Source organism: Pleurodeles waltl, chromosome 12 (genome assembly GCF_031143425.1).
Source record: "Pleurodeles waltl isolate 20211129_DDA chromosome 12, aPleWal1.hap1.20221129, whole genome shotgun sequence".
Taxonomy (NCBI): Eukaryota; Metazoa; Chordata; class Amphibia; order Caudata; family Salamandridae; genus Pleurodeles; species Pleurodeles waltl.
In genome coordinates this window covers 123,959,515-123,985,614 of record NC_090451.1, presented here as the reverse complement: position 1 = coordinate 123,985,614, position 26,100 = coordinate 123,959,515, and the positions used below count along the sequence as shown (strand labels likewise).

Below are 26,100 nucleotides of genomic sequence, written 5' to 3'. Positions count from 1 at the left end.
ATTTACATTTGACTTGGCGCGCAGAACGAGTGAGAACCCGGTCAATAGAAACAAAAATCATCTATTTAAAAAGTTTAGTTTCACGTGGGCCTGTTGTGCTTACTTCTTTCAGAATAGCTTTTGAACCTCTGTCCTGTGTGTGTCTGTGACTGTCACGTGAAAGGCAGTCAGAGCATCCAGGTGGGCCCCATGTCACCTGGGGCACCGCCCACCAGTGCTGGAGTTTTAAACAGCACCCGGTTGCATTTTGGGACTTGTGCCTTTTCAATGTGAGCTCAAAGACCGGGAAGTGTGGAATTCTGTTGGCTAAAAAATATTAACAGCGGAATGTGAATAGGCCACACAAGACATGACGTCACTGGAAAGCTAAACAGTATGTTGGGGATACTGGGTGCGGCAATAGGGCTAATGTCATGAATACGTGCAACTCCTCGGTTATTTTTGAATGAACTGCTCATTCATTAGATCCCACCCAAAGAAATGACCCCACCAGTATAAACACTTGTTTCATTAGAAAATGATGGAGTCACATTGCCTATGTAGAGCAGGTGCTTATACCTTGGTTGGAAGTCATTGCTCGGAGAGTGTTGTCTTTTAAGGTGATTGCACTAGGTCCGAGCAGGTGGGAGAAGACTTGTGCAGTGACTGAGTAAGAGAGATAACCTTCAATTACCACATCACCCTCCCGACATTGTAATCATGTCCTTTAAACGGTTTATCGACTCGACTTTCCACACTGAGTGCCAAGACGCAGGGTTTCGGTGCTCATGAAGTGCACAGACACACAGAAAACTGAAGGTAGCGTGGCCGAGCGGTCTAAGGCGCTGGATTTAGGCTCCAGTCTCTTTGGAGGCGTGGGTTCGAATCCCATCGCTGCCAGAGATGGATTTTAACAGATCTTAATGACGCATCTCCCTCCTGCCCCTTCAATTTGCATGCACAGTGACTCTACCAATAGGTCCCTAATTTTAAAACTCTTTTACAGTCTCCTTCTAAGTAAACTCCTAAACCGTGGACTCCCAAGAAATCGGCTGATGGGCGCTGCTGTTGTTTTCCTTCATTCTGCTTAGATCACCTTCAAATGGAAGGTTTAACAAATAATTTGTTCTCCCCACGCGGTCACCCCGCTCTTCTCTCTGCAAAATAAAATCGAACCTCTGTTAAATAAAGATTTAAAGCAAATTATCTATCTTCCCAAATAAAGTTGGTAAATGTGTTCTTCACAGTTATTTTAAATATCAGGTTTAAAATAAACAAGTGACGTACTCGGCAGGATTCGAACCTGCGCAAGGAACCCCCAATGAATTTCAAGCTCATCACCGTAGCCACTCGGCCATAACTACGAACTCTCAATAACCCATACCGAAACTTTATATCACAACAGAATTGTGCACAATGGCCGTGCACACCTATATATAACTCCATGTAGTTGTATCTCTAACTGTGTGCAAAGGGCACATTGCTATGTTTCTGTCTAAGCTTTGCTTTAGGTCTGAGGTCTTAAGAACCAAAGCAGGCTCCACGAATACTTGTCTGCACAAAAAAACAAGCATTTGCAATGCGAAAGGTCTCACATTTGGGAGAGTTAGAGCTATTGGCGTTGCAAATGACAATGTCTTTTACATAGGTTTTGGTTTTCCTTGGGAAAATTGTATGTGTCCACGTTGTGTTTTGGGGCACTTCCTGTCGCAGGCGCTAGGCCTACCCACACAAGTGCGGTACCATTTTTATCGGGAGACTTGAGGAAACATAGAATAGCAAAACAAGTGATACTGCCCCTTGTCTTTATCTACATTTTTTCCTTCCAAATATAAGACAGTGTGTAAAAAAGACGTCTACATGAGAAATGCCCTTTAATTCGCATGCTAGTGTGGGCACCCCAGAATTCAGAGATGTGCAAATAACCACTGCTCCTCAACACCTTATCTTGTGCCCATTTTGGAAATAGAAAGGTTTTCTTGATACCTATTTTTCACTCTTTATACTTCGGCAAATTAATTGCTGTATACCCGGTATAGAAAGAAAACCCACTGCAAGGTGCAGCTCATTTATTTTCTCTGGATACCTAGGGTTCTTGATGAACCTACAAGCCCAATATATCCCCGCAACCAGAAGAGTCCAGCAGACGTAACAGTATATTGCTTTCAAAATTCTGACATTGCAGAAAAAAGTTTCAGAGTAAAACGTAGAGAAAAATGGCTGTTTTTTTCACCTCAATTTCAATATTTTTTTTTAGTTCAGTTGTTATTTTCTGTAGGAAACACTTGTAAGATCTACACAAGTTACCCATTGCTGAATTCAGAATGTTGTCTTCTTTTCACAAATGTTTAGGTTACTGGGATCCAGCATTGGTTTCACACCCATTTCTGTCACTGACTGGAAGGAGGCTAAAAGCACACAAAATCGTAAAAATGGGGTATGTCCCAGTAAAATGCCAAAATTGAGTTGAAAAATTGGGTTTTCTGATTCAAGTCTGCCTGTCCCTGAAAGCTGGGAAGCTGGTGATTTTAGCACTGCAAACCCTTTGTGGATGCCAATTTCAGGGACAAAAACCACAAGCCTTCTTCTCCAGCCCTTTTTTCCATTTATTTTTAAAAAAATAAATTTTTACTGTATTTTGGCTAATTTCTTGGTCTCCTTCAGGGGAACCCACAAAGTCTGGGTACCTCTAGAATCCCTAGGATGTTGCAAAAAAAAGGACACAAATTTGGCGTGGGTAGCTTATGTGGACAAAAATGTATGATGGCCTAAGCGCGTCCTGCCCCAAATAGCCAACAAAAATGCCTGGCACCTGAGGGGGAAAAGGCCTGGCAGCGAAGGGGTTAAAATGCACTATTTTATTCCAATTTCTTCACTTAGCTTCAGATGAACTATTGTTCCCTCCCACCCCCTCCTTTCAAAGTGCACCAGCCACCACTGCCTGGGGTGTGACAGATTGTTTTCGATTGCAGTATGGCAGATTTTTTTACATTGCAGTGTGGTAGTTTGTTTTGGATTGGAGTGCAGAAGATTGCAGTGGGGTAGATTGTTTTGAATTGGAGTAGGGGAGATTGTTTTGAAGTGGAGTCGGGCAGATTGGAGTGGGTCAGATTGTTTTGGATCGGAGTAGGACAGATTGTTTTGGAGTGGTGCAGATTGTTTTTTATTAGAGTGGGGCAAATTGGAGTGAGACAGATTTGATAGGGGTGGCTGGAGAGGGTTGGAGTGGGATGAGTTAGAGTGGATTGGATTCGGGTGAGTGATTTGGACTGGAGTGAGGTGGATTAGTGTGGGTGAAGTGGTCTGGATGGGGGTGGATTGTAGTGGGGCAGATTGGAGTGGGGTGGATTGAAGTGTACCGCAGGATTATGTGTCAAAGCATAATTTCAGAATTTACACATAATAAAGAAACACTGTTGTTTTGCAATATTTTAAACAAGCTAATCGTCATCTTTTGAGAAGAGCGCCCACGAACAAAAACAAAAGAAAACATGCGTGGAACGTGGGAAAAGACGATTTGGCAAAATAAAAGAAAGTTCGATTTAAATTTAAAACTTAACAGTTTTGGTTGACCTGCTGGTCATGTTTTTGCCAGTCACAAGCCTTCTGTTTGCAGGGCACTAGAAGGTAAAAGGAAAAAATAGTACCTTGATCAGGTGGGGAGCAGCGGTCAGGCACTGATTAAGCTGAATCAATCAACGCTTGGTCGCTGCTCTACAGAGAGGAACGGAAATTATGCAAGACATGCCTTGATGAATTAGGAAACTGTAAAGAAGAGTGCCACATAAATAAAAAAATGGTGAGAGACATGCGGGCTCCAAGCCCTTTACTGAATACTACAGAGTCTATCAAGCGAGACCCTAAAAAGGTCAGTTAGTTAAAATAAACAAACATTGTTACTTCTAAATATCAATATTCCAAGGACGCTTACATGGTCGTCAAGCAAAAAGTTCCTAGTGCATGGAGGGCCTTATGGTAGTTCTGAAGAGAGGCAAAGGACTTGGTCAGAGGGTGGCCTTGTTGGTGTGGTAGGGAGGCAATACCTCAAACGTTATTACTGGGGTAGGGGAGCTTCCAATTCGGAGTAATGAAAATTATCACAAAGCAATCAAGTAATTCCACATCAAAATAACAAGCGTGCGGGCTGACAACCATGCTCTCAGCATCAACGAGCGCAGAGTGAAGTGAATTTTACCATCCTCTGTGCATTTTTATTGCGAGGCTCATTTACATTTGACTTGGCGCGCAGAACGAGTGAGAACCCGGTCAATAGAAACAAAAATCATCTATTTAAAAAGTTTAGTTTCACGTGGGCCTGTTGTCCTTACTTCTTTCAGAATAGCTTTTGAACCTCTGTCCTGTGTGTGTCTGTGACTGTCACGTGAAAGGCAGTCAGAGCATCCAGGTGGGCCCCATGTCACCTGGGGCACCGCCCACCGGTGCTGGAGTTTTAAACAGCACCGGGTTGCATTTTGGGACTTGTGCCTTTTCAATGTGAGCTCAAAGACCGGGAAGTGTGGAATTCTGTTGGCTAAAAAATATTAACAGCGGAATGTGAATAGGCCACACAAGACATGACGTCACTGGAAAGCTAAACAGTATGTTGGGGAGACTGGGTGCGGCAATAGCGCTGATGTCATGAATACGTGCAACTCCTCGGTTATTTTTGAATGAACTGCTCATTCATTAGATCCCACCCTAAGAAATGAGCCCACCAGTATGAACACTTGTTTCATTAGAAAATGATGGAGTCACATTGCCTATGTAGAGCAGGTGCTTATACCTTGGTTGGAAGTCATTGCTCGGAGAGTGTTGTCTTTTAAGGTGATTGCACTAGGTCCGAGCAGGTGGGAGAAGACTTGTGCAGTGACTGAGTAAGAGAGATAACCTTCAATTACCACATCACCCTCCCGACATTGTAATCATGTCCTTTAAACGGTTTATCGACTCGACTTTCCACACTGAGTGCCAAGACGCAGGGTTTCGGTGCTCATGAAGTGCACAGACACACAGAAAGCTGAAGGTAGCGTGGCCGAGCGGTCTAAGGCGCTGGATTTAGGCTCCAGTCTCTTTGGAGGCGTGGGTTCGAATCCCACCGCTGCCAGAGATGGATTTTAACAGATCTTAATGACGCATCTCCCTCCTGCCCCTTCAATTTGCATGCACAGTGACTCTACCAATAGGTCCCTAATTTTAAAACTCTTTTACAGTCTCCTTCTAAGTAAACTCCTAAACCGTGGACTCCCAAGAAATCGGCTGATGGGCGCTGCTGTTGTTTTCCTTCATTCTGCTTAGATCACCTTCAAATGGAAGGTTTAACAAATAATTTGTTCTCCCCACGCGGTCACCCCGCTCTTCTCTCTGCAAAATAAAATCGAACCTCTGTTAAATAAAGATTTAAAGCAAATTATCTATCTTCCCAAATAAAGTTGGTAAATGTGTTCTTCACAGTTATTTTAAATATCAGGTTTAAAATAAACAAGTGACGTACTCGGCAGGATTCGAACCTGCGCAAGGAACCCCCAATGAATTTCAAGCTCATCACCTTAGCCACTCGGCCATAACTACGAACTCTCAATAACCCATACCGAAACTTTATATCACAACAGAATTGTGCACAATGGCCGTGCACACCTATATATAACTCCATGTAGTTGTATCTCTAACTGTGTGCAAAGGGCACATTGCTATGTTTCTGTCTAAGCTTTGCTTTAGGTCTGAGGTCTTAAGAACCAAAGCAGGCTCCACGAATACTTGTCTGCACAAAAAAACAAGCATTTGCAATGCGAAAGGTCTCACATTTGGGAGAGTTAGAGCTATTGGCGTTGCAAATGACAATGTCTTTTACCTAGGTTTTGGTTTTCCTTGGGAAAATTGTATGTGTCCACGTTGTGTTTTGGGGCACTTCCTGTCGCGGGCGGTAGGCCTACCCACACAAGTGCGGTACCATTTTTATCGGGAGACTTGAGGAAACATAGAATAGCAAAACAAGTGTTACTGCCCCTTGTCTTTATCTACATTTTTTCCTTCCAAATATAAGACAGTGTGTAAAAAAGACGTCTACATGAGAAATGCCCTTTAATTCGCATGCTAGTGTGGGCACCCCAGAATTCAGAGATGTGCAAATAACCACTGCTCCTCAACACCTTATCTTGTGCCCATTTTGGAAATAGAAAGGTTTTCTTGATACCTATTTTTCACTCTTTATACTTCGGCAAATTAATTGCTGTATACCCGGTATAGAAAGAAAACCCACTGCAAGGTGCAGCTCATTTATTTTCTCTGGATACCTAGGGTTCTTGATGAACCTACAAGCCCAATATATCCCCGCAACCAGAAGAGTCCAGCAGACGTAACGGTATATTGCTTTCAAAATTCTGACATTGCAGAAAAAAGTTACAGAGTAAAACGTAGAGAAAAATGGCTGTTTTTTTCACCTCAATTTCAATATTTTTTTTTAGTTCAGTTGTTATTTTCTGTAGGAAACCGTTGTAAGATCTACACAAGTTACCCATTGCTGAATTCAGAATGTTGTCTTCTTTTCACAAATGTTTAGGTTACTGGGATCCAGCATTGGTTTCACACCCATTTCTGTCACTGACTGGAAGGAGGCTAAAAGCACACAAAATCGTAAAAATGGGGTATGTCCCAGTAAAATGCCAAAATTGAGTTGAAAAATTGGGTTTTCTGATTCAAGTCTGCCTGTCCCTGAAAGCTGGGATGCTGGTGATTTTAGCACTGCAAACCCTTTGTGGATGCCAATTTCAGGGACAAAAACCACAAGCCTTCTTCTCCAGCCCTTTTTTCCATTTATTTTTTTAAAAATACATTTTTACTGTATTTTGGCTAATTTCTTGGTCTCCTTCAGGGGAACCCACAAAGTCTGGGTACCTCTAGAATCCCTAGGATGTTGCAAAAAAAGGACACAAATTTGGCGTGGGTAGCTTATGTGGACAAAAATGTATGATGGCCTAAGCGCGTCCTGCCCCAAATAGCCAACAAAAATGCCTGGCACCTGAGGGGGAAAAGGCCTGGCAGCGAAGGGGTTAAAATGCACTATTTTATTCCAATTTCTTCACTTAGCTTCAGATTAACTATTGTTCCCTCCCACCCCCTCCTTTCAAAGTGCACCAGCCACCATTGCCTGGGGTGGGACAGATTGTTTTCGATTGCAGTATGGCAGATTGTTTTGGATTGCAGTGTGGTAGTTTGTTTTGGATTGGAGTGCAGAAGATTGCAGTGGGGTAGATTGTTTTGAATTGGAGTAGGGGAGATTGTTTTGAAGTGGAGTCGGGCAGATTGGAGTGGGTCAGATTGTTTTGGATCGGAGTAGGACAGATTGTTTTGGAGTGGTGCAGATTGTTTTTTATTAGAGTGGGGCAAATTGGAGTGAGACAGATTTGATAGGGGTGGCTGGAGAGGGTTGGAGTGGGATGAGTTAGAGTGGATTGGATTCGGGTGAGTGATTTGGACTGGAGTGAGGTGGATTAGTGTGGGTGAAGTGGTCTGGATGGGGGTGGATTGTAGTGGGGCAGATTGGAGTGGGGTGGATTGAAGTATTCCGCAGGATTATGTGTCAAAGCATAATTTCAGAATTTACACATAATAAAGAAACACTGTTGTTTTGCAATATCTTAAACAAGCTAATCGTCATCTTTTGAGAAGAGCGCCCACGAACAAAAACAAAAGAAAACATGCGTGGAACGTGGGAAAAGACGATTTGGCAAAATAAAAGAAAGTTCGATTTAAATTTAAAACTTAACAGTTTTGGTTGACCTGCTGGTCATGTTTTTGCCAGTCACAAGCCTTCTGTTTGCAGGGCACTAGAAGGTAAAAGGAAAAAATAGTACCTTGATCAGGTGGGGAGCAGCGGTCAGGCACTGATTAAGCTGAATCAATCAACGCTTGGTCGCTGCTCTACAGAGAGGAACGGAAATGATGCAAGACATGCCTTGATGAATTAAGAAACTGTAAAGAAGAGTGCCACATAAATAAAAAAATGGTGAGAGACATGCGGGCTCCAAGCACTTTACTGAATACTACAGAGTCTATCAAGCGAGACCCTAAAAAGGTCAGTAAGTTAAAATAAACAAACATTGTTACTTCTAAATATCAATATTCCAAGGACGCCTACATGGTCGTCAAGCAAAAAGTTCCTAGTGCATGGAGGGCCTTATGGTAGTTCTGAAGAGAGGCAAAGGACTTGGTCAGAGGGTGGCCTTGTTGGTGTGGTAGGGAGGTAATACCTCAAACGTTATTACTGGGGTAGGGGAGCTTCCAATTCGGAGTAATGAAAATTATCACAAAGCAATCAAGTAATTCCACATCAAAATAACAAGCGTGCGGGCTGACAACCATGCTCTCAGCATCAACGAGCGCAGAGTGAAGTGAATTTTACCATCCTCTGTGCATTTTTATTGCGAGGCTCATTTACATTTGACTTGGCGCGCAGAACGAGTGAGAACCCGGTCAATAGAAACAAAAATCATCTATTTAAAAAGTTTAGTTTCACGTGGGCCTGTTGTGCTTACTTCTTTCAGAATAGCTTTTGAACCTCTGTCCTGTGTGTGTCTGTGACTGTCACGTGAAAGGCAGTCAGAGCATCCAGGTGGGCCCCATGTCACCTGGGGCACCGCCCACCAGTGCTGGAGTTTTAAACAGCACCCGGTTGCATTTTGGGACTTGTGCCTTTTCAATGTGAGCTCAAAGACCGGGAAGTGTGGAATTCTGTTGGCTAAAAAATATTAACAGCGGAATGTGAATAGGCCACACAAGACATGACGTCACTGGAAAGCTAAACAGTATGTTGGGGATACTGGGTGCGGCAATAGGGCTAATGTCATGAATACGTGCAACTCCTCGGTTATTTTTGAATGAACTGCTCATTCATTAGATCCCACCCAAAGAAATGACCCCACCAGTATAAACACTTGTTTCATTAGAAAATGATGGAGTCACATTGCCTATGTAGAGCAGGTGCTTATACCTTGGTTGGAAGTCATTGCTCGGAGAGTGTTGTCTTTTAAGGTGATTGCACTAGGTCCGAGCAGGTGGGAGAAGACTTGTGCAGTGACTGAGTAAGAGAGATAACCTTCAATTACCACATCACCCTCCCGACATTGTAATCATGTCCTTTAAACGGTTTATCGACTCGACTTTCCACACTGAGTGCCAAGACGCAGGGTTTCGGTGCTCATGAAGTGCACAGACACACAGAAAACTGAAGGTAGCGTGGCCGAGCGGTCTAAGGCGCTGGATTTAGGCTCCAGTCTCTTTGGAGGCGTGGGTTCGAATCCCACCGCTGCCAGAGATGGATTTTAACAGATCTTAATGACGCATCTCCCTCCTGCCCCTTCAATTTGCATGCACAGTGACTCTACCAATAGGTCCCTAATTTTAAAACTCTTTTACAGTCTCCTTCTAAGTAAACTCCTAAACCGTGGACTCCCAAGAAATCGGCTGATGGGCGCTGCTGTTGTTTTCCTTCATTCTGCTTAGATCACCTTCAAATGGAAGGTTTAACAAATAATTTGTTCTCCCCACGCGGTCACCCCGCTCTTCTCTCTGCAAAATAAAATCGAACCTCTGTTAAATAAAGATTTAAAGCAAATTATCTATCTTCCCAAATAAAGTTGGTAAATGTGTTCTTCACAGTTATTTTAAATATCAGGTTTAAAATAAACAAGTGACGTACTCGGCAGGATTCGAACCTGCGCAAGGAACCCCCAATGAATTTCAAGCTCATCACCTTAGCCACTCGGCCATAACTACGAACTCTCAATAACCCATACCGAAACTTTATATCACAACAGAATTGTGCACAATGGCCGTGCACACCTATATATAACTCCATGTAGTTGTATCTCTAACTGTGTGCAAAGGGCACATTGCTATGTTTCTGTCTAAGCTTTGCTTTAGGTCTGAGGTCTTAAGAACCAAAGCAGGCTCCACGAATACTTGTCTGCACAAAAAAACAAGCATTTGCAATGCGAAAGGTCTCACATTTGGGAGAGTTAGAGCTATTGGCGTTGCAAATGACAATGTCTTTTACCTAGGTTTTGGTTTTCCTTGGGAAAATTGTATGTGTCCACGTTGTGTTTTGGGGCACTTCCTGTCGCGGGCGGTAGGCCTACCCACACAAGTGCGGTACCATTTTTATCGGGAGACTTGAGGAAACATAGAATAGCAAAACAAGTGTTACTGCCCCTTGTCTTTATCTACATTTTTTCCTTCCAAATATAAGACAGTGTGTAAAAAAGACGTCTACATGAGAAATGCCCTTTAATTCGCATGCTAGTGTGGGCACCCCAGAATTCAGAGATGTGCAAATAACCACTGCTCCTCAACACCTTATCTTGTGCCCATTTTGGAAATAGAAAGGTTTTCTTGATACCTATTTTTCACTCTTTATACTTCGGCAAATTAATTGCTGTATACCCGGTATAGAAAGAAAACCCACTGCAAGGTGCAGCTCATTTATTTTCTCTGGATACCTAGGGTTCTTGATGAACCTACAAGCCCAATATATCCCCGCAACCAGAAGAGTCCAGCAGACGTAACGGTATATTGCTTTCAAAATTCTGACATTGCAGAAAAAAGTTACAGAGTAAAACGTAGAGAAAAATGGCTGTTTTTTTCACCTCAATTTCAATTTTTTTTTTTAGTTCAGTTGTTATTTTCTGTAGGAAACCGTTGTAAGATCTACACAAGTTACCCATTGCTGAATTCAGAATGTTGTCTTCTTTTCACAAATGTTTAGGTTACTGGGATCCAGCATTGGTTTCACACCCATTTCTGTCACTGACTGGAAGGAGGCTAAAAGCACACAAAATCGTAAAAATGGGGTATGTCCCAGTAAAATGCCAAAATTGAGTTGAAAAATTGGGTTTTCTGATTCAAGTCTGCCTGTCCCTGAAAGCTGGGATGCTGGTGATTTTAGCACTGCAAACCCTTTGTGGATGCCAATTTCAGGGACAAAAACCACAAGCCTTCTTCTCCAGCCCTTTTTTCCATTTATTTTTTTAAAAATACATTTTTACTGTATTTTGGCTAATTTCTTGGTCTCCTTCAGGGGAACCCACAAAGTCTGGGTACCTCTAGAATCCCTAGGATGTTGCAAAAAAAGGACACAAATTTGGCGTGGGTAGCTTATGTGGACAAAAATGTATGATGGCCTAAGCGCGTCCTGCCCCAAATAGCCAACAAAAATGCCTGGCACCTGAGGGGGAAAAGGCCTGGCAGCGAAGGGGTTAAAATGCACTATTTTATTCCAATTTCTTCACTTAGCTTCAGATTAACTATTGTTCCCTCCCACCCCCTCCTTTCAAAGTGCACCAGCCACCATTGCCTGGGGTGGGACAGATTGTTTTCGATTGCAGTATGGCAGATTGTTTTGGATTGCAGTGTGGTAGTTTGTTTTGGATTGGAGTGCAGAAGATTGCAGTGGGGTAGATTGTTTTGAATTGGAGTAGGGGAGATTGTTTTGAAGTGGAGTCGGGCAGATTGGAGTGGGTCAGATTGTTTTGGATCGGAGTAGGACAGATTGTTTTGGAGTGGTGCAGATTGTTTTTTATTAGAGTGGGGCAAATTGGAGTGAGACAGATTTGATAGGGGTGGCTGGAGAGGGTTGGAGTGGGATGAGTTAGAGTGGATTGGATTCGGGTGAGTGATTTGGACTGGAGTGAGGTGGATTAGTGTGGGTGAAGTGGTCTGGATGGGGGTGGATTGTAGTGGGGCAGATTGGAGTGGGGTGGATTGAAGTATTCCGCAGGATTATGTGTCAAAGCATAATTTCAGAATTTACACATAATAAAGAAACACTGTTGTTTTGCAATATCTTAAACAAGCTAATCGTCATCTTTTGAGAAGAGCGCCCACGAACAAAAACAAAAGAAAACATGCGTGGAACGTGGGAAAAGACGATTTGGCAAAATAAAAGAAAGTTCGATTTAAATTTAAAACTTAACAGTTTTGGTTGACCTGCTGGTCATGTTTTTGCCAGTCACAAGCCTTCTGTTTGCAGGGCACTAGAAGGTAAAAGGAAAAAATAGTACCTTGATCAGGTGGGGAGCAGCGGTCAGGCACTGATTAAGCTGAATCAATCAACGCTTGGTCGCTGCTCTACAGAGAGGAACGGAAATGATGCAAGACATGCCTTGATGAATTAAGAAACTGTAAAGAAGAGTGCCACATAAATAAAAAAATGGTGAGAGACATGCGGGCTCCAAGCACTTTACTGAATACTACAGAGTCTATCAAGCGAGACCCTAAAAAGGTCAGTAAGTTAAAATAAACAAACATTGTTACTTCTAAATATCAATATTCCAAGGACGCCTACATGGTCGTCAAGCAAAAAGTTCCTAGTGCATGGAGGGCCTTATGGTAGTTCTGAAGAGAGGCAAAGGACTTGGTCAGAGGGTGGCCTTGTTGGTGTGGTAGGGAGGTAATACCTCAAACGTTATTACTGGGGTAGGGGAGCTTCCAATTCGGAGTAATGAAAATTATCACAAAGCAATCAAGTAATTCCACATCAAAATAACAAGCGTGCGGGCTGACAACCATGCTCTCAGCATCAACGAGCGCAGAGTGAAGTGAATTTTACCATCCTCTGTGCATTTTTATTGCGAGGCTCATTTACATTTGACTTGGCGCGCAGAACGAGTGAGAACCCGGTCAATAGAAACAAAAATCATCTATTTAAAAAGTTTAGTTTCACGTGGGCCTGTTGTGCTTACTTCTTTCAGAATAGCTTTTGAACCTCTGTCCTGTGTGTGTCTGTGACTGTCACGTGAAAGGCAGTCAGAGCATCCAGGTGGGCCCCATGTCACCTGGGGCACCGCCCACCAGTGCTGGAGTTTTAAACAGCACCCGGTTGCATTTTGGGACTTGTGCCTTTTCAATGTGAGCTCAAAGACCGGGAAGTGTGGAATTCTGTTGGCTAAAAAATATTAACAGCGGAATGTGAATAGGCCACACAAGACATGACGTCACTGGAAAGCTAAACAGTATGTTGGGGATACTGGGTGCGGCAATAGGGCTAATGTCATGAATACGTGCAACTCCTCGGTTATTTTTGAATGAACTGCTCATTCATTAGATCCCACCCAAAGAAATGACCCCACCAGTATAAACACTTGTTTCATTAGAAAATGATGGAGTCACATTGCCTATGTAGAGCAGGTGCTTATACCTTGGTTGGAAGTCATTGCTCGGAGAGTGTTGTCTTTTAAGGTGATTGCACTAGGTCCGAGCAGGTGTGAGAAGACTTGTGCAGTGACTGAGTAAGAGAGATAACCTTCAATTACCACATCACCCTCCCGACATTGTAATCATGTCCTTTAAACGGTTTATCGACTCGACTTTCCACACTGAGTGCCAAGACGCAGGGTTTCGGTGCTCATGAAGTGCACAGACACACAGAAAGCTGAAGGTAGCGTGGCCGAGCGGTCTAAGGCGCTGGATTTAGGCTCCAGTCTCTTTGGAGGCGTGGGTTCGAATCCCACCGCTGCCAGAGATGGATTTTAACAGATCTTAATGACGCATCTCCCTCCTGCCCCTTCAATTTGCATGCACAGTGACTCTACCAATAGGTCCCTAATTTTAAAACTCTTTTACAGTCTCCTTCTAAGTAAACTCCTAAACCGTGGACTCCCAAGAAATCGGCTGATGGGCGCTGCTGTTGTTTTCCTTCATTCTGCTTAGATCACCTTCAAATGGAAGGTTTAACAAATAATTTGTTCTCCCCACGCGGTCACCCCGCTCTTCTCTCTGCAAAATAAAATCGAACCTCTGTTAAATAAAGATTTAAAGCAAATTATCTATCTTCCCAAATAAAGTTGGTAAATGTGTTCTTCACAGTTATTTTAAATATCAGGTTTAAAATAAACAAGTGACGTACTCGGCAGGATTCGAACCTGCGCAAGGAACCCCCAATGAATTTCAAGCTCATCACCGTAGCCACTCGGCCATAACTACGAACTCTCAATAACCCATACCGAAACTTTATATCACAACAGAATTGTGCACAATGGCCGTGCACACCTATATATAACTCCATGTAGTTGTATCTCTAACTGTGTGCAAAGGGCACATTGCTATGTTTCTGTCTAAGCTTTGCTTTAGGTCTGAGGTCTTAAGAACCAAAGCAGGCTCCACGAATACTTGTCTGCACAAAAAAACAAGCATTTGCAATGCGAAAGGTCTCACATTTGGGAGAGTTAGAGCTATTGGCGTTGCAAATGACAATGTCTTTTACATAGGTTTTGGTTTTCCTTGGGAAAATTGTATGTGTCCACGTTGTGTTTTGGGGCACTTCCTGTCGCAGGCGCTAGGCCTACCCACACAAGTGCGGTACCATTTTTATCGGGAGACTTGAGGAAACATAGAATAGCAAAACAAGTGATACTGCCCCTTGTCTTTATCTACATTTTTTCCTTCCAAATATAAGACAGTGTGTAAAAAAGACGTCTACATGAGAAATGCCCTTTAATTCGCATGCTAGTGTGGGCACCCCAGAATTCAGAGATGTGCAAATAACCACTGCTCCTCAACACCTTATCTTGTGCCCATTTTGGAAATAGAAAGGTTTTCTTGATACCTATTTTTCACTCTTTATACTTCGGCAAATTAATTGCTGTATACCCGGTATAGAAAGAAAACCCACTGCAAGGTGCAGCTCATTTATTTTCTCTGGATACCTAGGGTTCTTGATGAACCTACAAGCCCAATATATCCCCGCAACCAGAAGAGTCCAGCAGACGTAACAGTATATTGCTTTCAAAATTCTGACATTGCAGAAAAAAGTTACAGAGTAAAACGTAGAGAAAAATGGCTGTTTTTTTCACCTCAATTTCAATATTTTTTTTTAGTTCAGTTGTTATTTTCTGTAGGAAACACTTGTAAGATCTACACAAGTTACCCATTGCTGAATTCAGAATGTTGTCTTCTTTTCACAAATGTTTAGGTTACTGGGATCCAGCATTGGTTTCACACCCATTTCTGTCACTGACTGGAAGGAGGCTAAAAGCACACAAAATCGTAAAAATGGGGTATGTCCCAGTAAAATGCCAAAATTGAGTTGAAAAATTGGGTTTTCTGATTCAAGTCTGCCTGTCCCTGAAAGCTGGGAAGCTGGTGATTTTAGCACTGCAAACCCTTTGTGGATGCCAATTTCAGGGACAAAAACCACAAGCCTTCTTCTCCAGCCCTTTTTTCCATTTATTTTTAAAAAAATAAATTTTTACTGTATTTTGGCTAATTTCTTGGTCTCCTTCAGGGGAACCCACAAAGTCTGGGTACCTCTAGAATCCCTAGGATGTTGCAAAAAAAAGGACACAAATTTGGCGTGGGTAGCTTATGTGGACAAAAATGTATGATGGCCTAAGCGCGTCCTGCCCCAAATAGCCAACAAAAATGCCTGGCACCTGAGGGGGAAAAGGCCTGGCAGCGAAGGGGTTAAAATGCACTATTTTATTCCAATTTCTTCACTTAGCTTCAGATGAACTATTGTTCCCTCCCACCCCCTCCTTTCAAAGTGCACCAGCCACCACTGCCTGGGGTGTGACAGATTGTTTTCGATTGCAGTATGGCAGATTTTTTTACATTGCAGTGTGGTAGTTTGTTTTGGATTGGAGTGCAGAAGATTGCAGTGGGGTAGATTGTTTTGAATTGGAGTAGGGGAGATTGTTTTGAAGTGGAGTCGGGCAGATTGGAGTGGGTCAGATTGTTTTGGATCGGAGTAGGACAGATTGTTTTGGAGTGGTGCAGATTGTTTTTTATTAGAGTGGGGCAAATTGGAGTGAGACAGATTTGATAGGGGTGGCTGGAGAGGGTTGGAGTGGGATGAGTTAGAGTGGATTGGATTCGGGTGAGTGATTTGGACTGGAGTGAGGTGGATTAGTGTGGGTGAAGTGGTCTGGATGGGGGTGGATTGTAGTGGGGCAGATTGGAGTGGGGTGGATTGAAGTGTACCGCAGGATTATGTGTCAAAGCATAATTTCAGAATTTACACATAATAAAGAAACACTGTTGTTTTGCAATATTTTAAACAAGCTAATCGTCATCTTTTGAGAAGAGCGCCCACGAACAAAAACAAAAGAAAACATGCGTGGAACGTGGGAAAAGACGATTTGGCAAAATAAAAGAAAGTTCGATTTAAATTTAAAACTTAACAGTTTTGGTTGACCTGCTGGTCATGTTTTTGCCAGTCACAAGCCTTCTGTTTGCAGGGCACTAGAAGGTAAAAGGAAAAAATAGTACCTTGATCAGGTGGGGAGCAGCGGTCAGGCACTGATTAAGCTGAATCAATCAACGCTTGGTCGCTGCTCTACAGAGAGGAACGGAAATTATGCAAGACATGCCTTGATGAATTAGGAAACTGTAAAGAAGAGTGCCACATAAATAAAAAAATGGTGAGAGACATGCGGGCTCCAAGCCCTTTACTGAATACTACAGAGTCTATCAAGCGAGACCCTAAAAAGGTCAGTTAGTTAAAATAAACAAACATTGTTACTTCTAAATATCAATATTCCAAGGACGCTTACATGGTCGTCAAGCAAAAAGTTCCTAGTGCATGGAGGGCCTTATGGTAGTTCTGAAGAGAGGCAAAGGACTTGGTCAGAGGGTGGCCTTGTTGGTGTGGTAGGGAGGCAATACCTCAAACGTTATTACTGGGGTAGGGGAGCTTCCAATTCGGAGTAATGAAAATTATCACAAAGCAATCAAGTAATTCCACATCAAAATAACAAGCGTGCGGGCTGACAACCATGCTCTCAGCATCAACGAGCGCAGAGTGAAGTGAATTTTACCATCCTCTGTGCATTTTTATTGCGAGGCTCATTTACATTTGACTTGGCGCGCAGAACGAGTGAGAACCCGGTCAATAGAAACAAAAATCATCTATTTAAAAAGTTTAGTTTCACGTGGGCCTGTTGTCCTTACTTCTTTCAGAATAGCTTTTGAACCTCTGTCCTGTGTGTGTCTGTGACTGTCACGTGAAAGGCAGTCAGAGCATCCAGGTGGGCCCCATGTCACCTGGGGCACCGCCCACCGGTGCTGGAGTTTTAAACAGCACCGGGTTGCATTTTGGGACTTGTGCCTTTTCAATGTGAGCTCAAAGACCGGGAAGTGTGGAATTCTGTTGGCTAAAAAATATTAACAGCGGAATGTGAATAGGCCACACAAGACATGACGTCACTGGAAAGCTAAACAGTATGTTGGGGAGACTGGGTGCGGCAATAGCGCTGATGTCATGAATACGTGCAACTCCTCGGTTATTTTTGAATGAACTGCTCATTCATTAGATCCCACCCTAAGAAATGAGCCCACCAGTATGAACACTTGTTTCATTTGAAAATGATGGAGTCACATTGCCTATGTAGAGCAGGTGCTTATACCTTGGTTGGAAGTCATTGCTCGGAGAGTGTTGTCTTTTAAGGTGATTGCACTAGGTCCGAGCAGGTGGGAGAAGACTTGTGCAGTGACTGAGTAAGAGAGATAACCTTCAATTACCACATCACCCTCCCGACATTGTAATCATGTCCTTTAAACGGTTTATCGACTCGACTTTCCACACTGAGTGCCAAGACGCAGGGTTTCGGTGCTCATGAAGTGCACAGACACACAGAAAGCTGAAGGTAGCGTGGCCGAGCGGTCTAAGGCGCTGGATTTAGGCTCCAGTCTCTTTGGAGGCGTGGGTTCGAATCCCACCGCTGCCAGAGATGGATTTTAACAGATCTTAATGACGCATCTCCCTCCTGCCCCTTCAATTTGCATGCACAGTGACTCTACCAATAGGTCCCTAATTTTAAAACTCTTTTACAGTCTCCTTCTAAGTAAACTCCTAAACCGTGGACTCCCAAGAAATCGGCTGATGGGCGCTGCTGTTGTTTTCCTTCATTCTGCTTAGATCACCTTCAAATGGAAGGTTTAACAAATAATTTGTTCTCCCCACGCGGTCACCCCGCTCTTCTCTCTGCAAAATAAAATCGAACCTCTGTTAAATAAAGATTTAAAGCAAATTATCTATCTTCCCAAATAAAGTTGGTAAATGTGTTCTTCACAGTTATTTTAAATATCAGGTTTAAAATAAACAAGTGACGTACTCGGCAGGATTCGAACCTGCGCAAGGAACCCCCAATGAATTTCAAGCTCATCACCTTAGCCACTCGGCCATAACTACGAACTCTCAATAACCCATACCGAAACTTTATATCACAACAGAATTGTGCACAATGGCCGTGCACACCTATATATAACTCCATGTAGTTGTATCTCTAACTGTGTGCAAAGGGCACATTGCTATGTTTCTGTCTAAGCTTTGCTTTAGGTCTGAGGTCTTAAGAACCAAAGCAGGCTCCACGAATACTTGTCTGCACAAAAAAACAAGCATTTGCAATGCGAAAGGTCTCACATTTGGGAGAGTTAGAGCTATTGGCGTTGCAAATGACAATGTCTTTTACCTAGGTTTTGGTTTTCCTTGGGAAAATTGTATGTGTCCACGTTGTGTTTTGGGGCACTTCCTGTCGCGGGCGGTAGGCCTACCCACACAAGTGCGGTACCATTTTTATCGGGAGACTTGAGGAAACATAGAATAGCAAAACAAGTGTTACTGCCCCTTGTCTTTATCTACATTTTTTCCTTCCAAATATAAGACAGTGTGTAAAAAAGACGTCTACATGAGAAATGCCCTTTAATTCGCATGCTAGTGTGGGCACCCCAGAATTCAGAGATGTGCAAATAACCACTGCTCCTCAACACCTTATCTTGTGCCCATTTTGGAAATAGAAAGGTTTTCTTGATACCTATTTTTCACTCTTTATACTTCGGCAAATTAATTGCTGTATACCCGGTATAGAAAGAAAACCCACTGCAAGGTGCAGCTCATTTATTTTCTCTGGATACCTAGGGTTCTTGATGAACCTACAAGCCCAATATATCCCCGCAACCAGAAGAGTCCAGCAGACGTAACGGTATATTGCTTTCAAAATTCTGACATTGCAGAAAAAAGTTACAGAGTAAAACGTAGAGAAAAATGGCTGTTTTTTTCACCTCAATTTCAATTTTTTTTTTTAGTTCAGTTGTTATTTTCTGTAGGAAACCGTTGTAAGATCTACACAAGTTACCCATTGCTGAATTCAGAATGTTGTCTTCTTTTCACAAATGTTTAGGTTACTGGGATCCAGCATTGGTTTCACACCCATTTCTGTCACTGACTGGAAGGAGGCTAAAAGCACACAAAATCGTAAAAATGGGGTATGTCCCAGTAAAATGCCAAAATTGAGTTGAAAAATTGGGTTTTCTGATTCAAGTCTGCCTGTCCCTGAAAGCTGGGATGCTGGTGATTTTAGCACTGCAAACCCTTTGTGGATGCCAATTTCAGGGACAAAAACCACAAGCCTTCTTCTCCAGCCCTTTTTTCCATTTATTTTTTTAAAAATACATTTTTACTGTATTTTGGCTAATTTCTTGGTCTCCTTCAGGGGAACCCACAAAGTCTGGGTACCTCTAGAATCCCTAGGATGTTGCAAAAAAAGGACACAAATTTGGCGTGGGTAGCTTATGTGGACAAAAATGTATGATGGCCTAAGCGCGTCCTGCCCCAAATAGCCAACAAAAATGCCTGGCACCTGAGGGGGAAAAGGCCTGGCAGCGAAGGGGTTAAAATGCACTATTTTATTCCAATTTCTTCACTTAGCTTCAGATTAACTATTGTTCCCTCCCACCCCCTCCTTTCAAAGTGCACCAGCCACCATTGCCTGGGGTGGGACAGATTGTTTTCGATTGCAGTATGGCAGATTGTTTTGGATTGCAGTGTGGTAGTTTGTTTTGGATTGGAGTGCAGAAGATTGCAGTGGGGTAGATTGTTTTGAATTGGAGTAGGGGAGATTGTTTTGAAGTGGAGTCGGGCAGATTGGAGTGGGTCAGATTGTTTTGGATCGGAGTAGGACAGATTGTTTTGGAGTGGTGCAGATTGTTTTTTATTAGAGTGGGGCAAATTGGAGTGAGACAGATTTGATAGGGGTGGCTGGAGAGGGTTGGAGTGGGATGAGTTAGAGTGGATTGGATTCGGGTGAGTGATTTGGACTGGAGTGAGGTGGATTAGTGTGGGTGAAGTGGTCTGGATGGGGGTGGATTGTAGTGGGGCAGATTGGAGTGGGGTGGATTGAAGTATTCCGCAGGATTATGTGTCAAAGCATAATTTCAGAATTTACACATAATAAAGAAACACTGTTGTTTTGCAATATCTTAAACAAGCTAATCGTCATCTTTTGAGAAGAGCGCCCACGAACAAAAACAAAAGAAAACATGCGTGGAACGTGGGAAAAGACGATTTGGCAAAATAAAAGAAAGTTCGATTTAAATTTAAAACTTAACAGTTTTGGTTGACCTGCTGGTCATGTTTTTGCCAGTCACAAGCCTTCTGTTTGCAGGGCACTAGAAGGTAAAAGGAAAAAATAGTACCTTGATCAGGTGGGGAGCAGCGGTCAGGCACTGATTAAGCTGAATCAATCAACGCTTGGTCGCTGCTCTACAGAGAGGAACGGAAATGATGCAAGACATGCCTTGATGAATTAAGAAACTGTAAAGAAGAGTGCCACATAAATAAAAAAATGGTGAGAGACATGCGGGCTCCAAGCACTTTACTGAATACTACAGAGTCTATCAAGCGAGACCCTAAAAAGGTCAGTAAGTTAAAATAAACAAACATTGTTACTTCTAAATATCAATATTCCAAGGACGCCTACATGGTCGTCAAGCAAAAAGTTCCTAGTGCATGGAGGGCCTTATGGTAGTTCTGAAGAGAGGCAAAGGACTTGGTCAGAGGGTGGCCTTGTTGGTGTGGTAGGGAGGTAATACCTCAAACGTTATTACTGGGGTAGGGGAGCTTCCAATTCGGAGTAATGAAAATTATCACAAAGCAATCAAGTAATTCCACATCAAAATAACAAGCGTGCGGGCTGACAACCATGCTCTCAGCATCAACGAGCGCAGAGTGAAGTGAATTTTACCATCCTCTGTGCATTTTTATTGCGAGGCTCATTTACATTTGACTTGGCGCGCAGAACGAGTGAGAACCCGGTCAATAGAAACAAAAATCATCTATTTAAAAAGTTTAGTTTCACGTGGGCCTGTTGTGCTTACTTCTTTCAGAATAGCTTTTGAACCTCTGTCCTGTGTGTGTCTGTGACTGTCACGTGAAAGGCAGTCAGAGCATCCAGGTGGGCCCCATGTCACCTGGGGCACCGCCCACCAGTGCTGGAGTTTTAAACAGCACCAGGTTGCATTTTGGGACTTGTGCCTTTTCAATGTGAGCTCAAAGACCGGGAAGTGTGGAATTCTGTTGGCTAAAAAATATTAACAGCGGAATGTGAATAGGCCACACAAGACATGACGTCACTGGAAAGCTAAACAGTATGTTGGGGAGACTGGGTGCGGCAATAGCGCTGATGTAATGAATACGTGCAACTCCTCGGTTATTTTTGAATGAACTGCTCATTCATTAGATCCCACCCTAAGAAATGAGCCCACCAGTATGAACACTTGTTTCATTAGAAAATGATGGAGTCACATTGCCTATGTAGAGCAGGTGCTTATACCTTGGTTGGAAGTCATTGCTCGGAGAGTGTTGTCTTTTAAGGTGATTGCACTAGGTCCGAGCAGGTGGGAGAAGACTTGTGCAGTGACTGAGTAAGAGAGATAACCTTCAATTACCACATCACCCTCCCGACATTGTAATCATGTCCTTTAAACGGTTTATCGACTCGACTTTCCACACTGAGTGCCAAGACGCAGGGTTTCGGTGCTCATGAAGTGCACAGACACTCAGAAAACTGAAGGTAGCGTGGCCGAGCGGTCTAAGGCGCTGGATTTAGGCTCCAGTCTCTTTGGAGGCGTGGGTTCGAATCCCATCGCTGCCAGAGATGGATTTTAACAGATCTTAATGACGCATCTCCCTCCTGCCCCTTCAATTTGCATGCACAGTGACTCTACCAATAGGTCCCTAATTTTAAAACTCTTTTACAGTCTCCTTCTAAGTAAACTCCTAAACCGTGGACTCCCAAGAAATCGGCTGATGGGCGCTGCTGTTGTTTTCCTTCATTCTGCTTAGATCACCTTCAAATGGAAGGTTTAACAAATAATTTGTTCTCCCCACGCGGTCACCCCGCTCTTCTCTCTGCAAAATAAAATCGAACCTCTGTTAAATAAAGATTTAAAGCAAATTATCTATCTTCCCAAATAAAGTTGGTAAATGTGTTCTTCACAGTTATTTTAAATATCAGGTTTAAAATAAACAAGTGACGTACTCGGCAGGATTCGAACCTGCGCAAGGAACCCCCAATGAATTTCAAGCTCATCACCTTAGCCACTCGGCCATAACTACGAACTCTCAATAACCCATACCGAAACTTTATATCACAACAGAATTGTGCACAATGGCCGTGCACACCTATATATAACTCCATGTAGTTGTATCTCTAACTGTGTGCAAAGGGCACATTGCTATGTTTCTGTCTAAGCTTTGCTTTAGGTCTGAGGTCTTAAGAACCAAAGCAGGCTCCACGAATACTTGTCTGCACAAAAAAACAAGCATTTGCAATGCGAAAGGTCTCACATTTGGGAGAGTTAGAGCTATTGGCGTTGCAAATGACAATGTCTTTTACATAGGTTTTGGTTTTCCTTGGGAAAATTGTATGTGTCCACGTTGTGTTTTGGGGCACTTCCTGTCGCAGGCGCTAGGCCTACCCACACAAGTGCGGTACCATTTTTATCGGGAGACTTGAGGAAACATAGAATAGCAAAACAAGTGATACTGCCCCTTGTCTTTATCTACATTTTTTCCTTCCAAATATAAGACAGTGTGTAAAAAAGACGTCTACATGAGAAATGCCCTTTAATTGGCATGCTAGTGTGGGCACCCCAGAATTCAGAGATGTGCAAATAACCACTGCTCCTCAACACCTTATCTTGTGCCCATTTTGGAAATAGAAAGGTTTTCTTGATACCTATTTTTCACTCTTTATACTTCGGCAAATTAATTGCTGTATACCCGGTATAGAAAGAAAACCCACTGCAAGGTGCAGCTCATTAATTTTCTCTGGATACCTAGGGTTCTTGATGAACCTACAAGCCCAATATATCCCCGCAACCAGAAGAGTCCAGCAGACGTAACAGTATATTGCTTTCAAAATTCTGACATTGCAGAAAAAAGTTACAGAGTAAAACGTAGAGAAAAATGGCTGTTTTTTTCACCTCAATTTCAATATTTTTTTTTAGTTCAGTTGTTATTTTCTGTAGGAAACCCTTGTAAGATCTACACAAGTTACCCATTGCTGAATTCAGAATGTTGTCTTCTTTTCACAAATGTTTAGGTTACTGGGATCCAGCATTGGTTTCACACCCATTTCTGTCACTGACTGGAAGGAGGCTAAAAGCACACAAAATCGTAAAAATGGGGTATGTCCCAGTAAAATGCCAAAATTGAGTTGAAAAATTGGGTTTTCTGATTCAAGTCTGCCTGTCCCTGAAAGCTGGGAAGCTGGTGATTTTAGCACTGCAAACCCTTTGTGGATGCCAATTTCAGGGACAAAAACCACAAGCCTTCTTCTCCAGCCCTTTTTTCCATTTATTTTTAAAAAAATAAATTTTTACTGTATTTTGGCTAATTTCTTGGTCTCCTTCAGGGGAACCCACAAAGTCTGGGTACCTCTAGAATCCCTAGGATGTTGCAAAAAAAAGGACACAAATTTGGCGTGGGTAGCTTATGTGGACAAAAATGTATGATGGCCTAAGCGCGTCCTGCCCCAAATAGCCAACAAAAATGCCTGGCACCTGAGGGGGAAAAGGCCTGGCAGCGAAGGGGTTAAAATGCACTATTTTATTCCAATTTCTTCACTTAGCTTCAGATGAACTATTGTTCCCTCCCACCCCCTCCTTTCAAAGTGCACCAGCCACCACTGCCTGGGGTGTGACAGATTGTTTTCGATTGCAGTATGGCAGATTTTTTTACATTGCAGTGTGGTAGTTTGTTTTGGATTGGAGTGCAGAAGATTGCAGTGGGGTAGATTGTTTTGAATTGGAGTAGGGGAGATTGTTTTGAAGTGGAGTCGGGCAGATTGGAGTGGGTCAGATTGTTTTGGATCGGAGTAGGACAGATTGTTTTGGAGTGGTGCAGATTGTTTTTTATTAGAGTGGGGCAAATTGGAGTGAGACAGATTTGATAGGGGTGGCTGGAGAGGGTTGGAGTGGGATGAGTTAGAGTGGATTGGATTCGGGTGAGTGATTTGGACTGGAGTGAGGTGGATTAGTGTGGGTGAAGTGGTCTGGATGGGGGTGGATTGTAGTGGGGCAGATTGGAGTGGGGTGGATTGAAGTGTACCGCAGGATTATGTGTCAAAGCATAATTTCAGAATTTACACATAATAAAGAAACACTGTTGTTTTGCAATATTTTAAACAAGCTAATCGTCATCTTTTGAGAAGAGCGCCCACGAACAAAAACAAAAGAAAACATGCGTGGAACGTGGGAAAAGACGATTTGGCAAAATAAAAGAAAGTTCGATTTAAATTTAAAACTTAACAGTTTTGGTTGACCTGCTGGTCATGTTTTTGCCAGTCACAAGCCTTCTGTTTGCAGGGCACTAGAAGGTAAAAGGAAAAAATAGTACCTTGATCAGGTGGGGAGCAGCGGTCAGGCACTGATTAAGCTGAATCAATCAACGCTTGGTCGCTGCTCTACAGAGAGGAACGGAAATTATGCAAGACATGCCTTGATGAATTAGGAAACTGTAAAGAAGAGTGCCACATAAATAAAAAAATGGTGAGAGACATGCGGGCTCCAAGCCCTTTACTGAATACTACAGAGTCTATCAAGCGAGACCCTAAAAAGGTCAGTTAGTTAAAATAAACAAACATTGTTACTTCTAAATATCAATATTCCAAGGACGCTTACATGGTCGTCAAGCAAAAAGTTCCTAGTGCATGGAGGGCCTTATGGTAGTTCTGAAGAGAGGCAAAGGACTTGGTCAGAGGGTGGCCTTGTTGGTGTGGTAGGGAGGCAATACCTCAAACGTTATTACTGGGGTAGGGGAGCTTCCAATTCGGAGTAATAAAAATTATCACAAAGCAATCAAGTAATTCCACATCAAAATAACAAGCGTGCGGGCTGACAACCATGCTCTCAGCATCAACGAGCGCAGAGTGAAGTGAATTTTACCATCCTCTGTGCATTTTTATTGCGAGGCTCATTTACATTTGACTTGGCGCGCAGAACGAGTGAGAACCCGGTCAATAGAAACAAAAATCATCTATTTAAAAAGTTTAGTTTCACGTGGGCCTGTTGTGCTTACTTCTTTCAGAATAGCTTTTGAACCTCTGTCCTGTGTGTGTCTGTGACTGTCACGTGAAAGGCAGTCAGAGCATCCAGGTGGGCCCCATGTCACCTGGGGCACCGCCCACCAGTGCTGGAGTTTTAAACAGCACCCGGTTGCATTTTGGGACTTGTGCCTTTTCAATGTGAGCTCAAAGACCGGGAAGTGTGGAATTCTGTTGGCTAAAAAATATTAACAGCGGAATGTGAATAGGCCACACAAGACATGACGTCACTGGAAAGCTAAATTGTATGTTGGGGAGACTGGGTGCGGCAATAGGGCTGATGTCATGAATACGTGCAACTCCTCGGTTATTTTTGAATGAACTGCTCATTCATTAGATCCCACCCTAAGAAATGAGCCCACCAGTATGAACACTTGTTTCATTAGAAAATGATGGAGTCACATTGCCTATGTAGAGCAGGTGCTTATATCTTGGTTGGAAGTCATTGCTCGGAGAGTGTTGTCTTTTAAGGTGATTGCACTAGGTCCGAGCAGGTGGGAGAAGACTTGTGCAGTGACTGAGTAAGAGAGATAACCTTCAATTACCACATCACCCTCCCGACATTGTAATCATGTCCTTTAAACGGTTTATCGACTCGACTTTCCACACTGAGTGCCAAGACGCAGGGTTTCGGTGCTCATGAAGTGCACAGACACACAGCAAGCTGAAGGTAGCGTGGCCGAGCGGTCTAAGGCGCTGGATTTAGGCTCCAGTCTCTTTGGAGGCGTGGGTTCGAATCCCACCGCTGCCA

At 43.0% G+C, this 26,100-nt stretch overlaps 7 non-coding genes across 7 annotated transcripts; all 7 read left to right on the top strand.

Moving 5' to 3' along the window:
• The first annotated feature begins 797 nt into the window (after positions 1–797).
• On the top strand, positions 798–879 carry TRNAL-UAG (transfer RNA leucine (anticodon UAG)). The gene has a single exon. It is a non-coding gene; the product is annotated as a tRNA-Leu (tRNA).
• A 4,122-nt stretch (positions 880–5,001) lies between these two features.
• Positions 5,002–5,083, top strand: TRNAL-UAG (transfer RNA leucine (anticodon UAG)). Its single transcript has one exon. It is a non-coding gene; the product is annotated as a tRNA-Leu (tRNA).
• Positions 5,084–9,204: 4,121 nt separating this feature from the next.
• TRNAL-UAG (transfer RNA leucine (anticodon UAG)) lies at positions 9,205–9,286 on the top strand. Its single transcript has one exon. It is a non-coding gene; the product is annotated as a tRNA-Leu (tRNA).
• Positions 9,287–13,407: 4,121 nt separating this feature from the next.
• On the top strand, positions 13,408–13,489 carry TRNAL-UAG (transfer RNA leucine (anticodon UAG)). The gene has a single exon. It is a non-coding gene; the product is annotated as a tRNA-Leu (tRNA).
• A 4,122-nt stretch (positions 13,490–17,611) lies between these two features.
• On the top strand, positions 17,612–17,693 carry TRNAL-UAG (transfer RNA leucine (anticodon UAG)). Its single transcript has one exon. It is a non-coding gene; the product is annotated as a tRNA-Leu (tRNA).
• A 4,121-nt stretch (positions 17,694–21,814) lies between these two features.
• TRNAL-UAG (transfer RNA leucine (anticodon UAG)) lies at positions 21,815–21,896 on the top strand. The gene has a single exon. It is a non-coding gene; the product is annotated as a tRNA-Leu (tRNA).
• A 4,122-nt stretch (positions 21,897–26,018) lies between these two features.
• Positions 26,019–26,100, top strand: TRNAL-UAG (transfer RNA leucine (anticodon UAG)). Its single transcript has one exon. It is a non-coding gene; the product is annotated as a tRNA-Leu (tRNA).